We start from the raw sequence: 1354 nt of genomic DNA on the forward strand, positions 1-1354 counted from the left end.
CACGTGGTGACCGCAATGCACCGCATGCTTACACGTATGACAAAGAACATGTACATGTATTTTGTAAAATCTTTACGCGCAATCAATGGGGGAATTTTGGGGGACTAACTAACCGGAAGGGAAATGTTTGTTGAAAACACCTTGAAAACAGACTACATACGTAAAGCCCTTTCATATGATGTATAGATTGTCAAAATAGTTTTTGTTGTTCAAGATATAGGAGCTTAAAGCATAATGACGACTGGAGAATAGACTAACTAACCGGAAGGGAAATGTATGTTGAAAACGCCTTGAAAACAGACAAAAAAACGAGGCTATTTATATAGGAGAAAAAAATTAAATACAAAAATAAATAGTACAAATTTTGGTCGCCACGTGGCCTCCCATCGAAATACTGACTGGGCCCGATTTTGCTTAACCTCGTTGACCGGACGGGAACCGGTGTTTTCAACGCAGTATGGTCGTAGATAAAACCAAGTAATTACTTTTGAAGAAAATTGACATTGTGTTGAGAACGCCTCGAACGCAGACTAAAACGATCAACACGTGGTGCAGAGCATGGTTATGCTCCTCCATGCACCGCATACTTACACGTGGTGACCGCAATGCACCGCATGCTTACACGTGGTGACAAAGTACGTGTAATCGTAAAATCTTTACGCGCAATCAATGGGGAATTTTGTAGTTCTTTATACATGAATTTTGAAATTTTCAACCTCTCTTTTGAGCCGGAAGACAAAATCAAAACGGGGTCATGTCTGTGAGGCGTTTACGGAGTTTTTAATGCCCTTTCCGATGATGTATTGATTGTAAAAATCCCTCATGTAGATCTAAAGTAATGATTTTTTGAAATAATAAACTTTGAATGAGTGTATCTCGTCAACTGATGACGTCATCGTGACGTAACAACTTTTGTATCATCTACTGGTTATCGTCTACCTGTGTGCAAAGTTTCAACTTAATGCAAGCTTCGCATCTATGCTTTTTCTTGCGGACAATCGACGAGAAGAAGAATAAGAAAAACCAAAAAAAAAAAAGAGTTGTTCGGGCTGTTGCCCGAACACCTAATCAATGAGTTGTTCGGGCTGTTGCCCGAACACCTAAAAAAAAAAAAAAAACGAACAAAATCAATGAGTTGTCCGAACACCTAATTATTATTTGGTTTTCTGGGAAAAGGGGATGTAGAATTTAAATACCTGCATTGCGTTCGTTTAGTATGGCTAGGCAAACTATACTATATCAATCGTTCGTCCCGTACGTCCGACCGTGGCCCGAATTCATTTCATGCTGCTAGGCGCTGCCATGTTGTTCACATATTGAATATGCATTACACAACCTTGACAACGGCCTTGTT

The sequence above is a fragment of the Asterias amurensis genome, chromosome 20 (genome assembly GCF_032118995.1).
Source record: "Asterias amurensis chromosome 20, ASM3211899v1".
Taxonomy (NCBI): domain Eukaryota; kingdom Metazoa; phylum Echinodermata; class Asteroidea; order Forcipulatida; family Asteriidae; genus Asterias; species Asterias amurensis.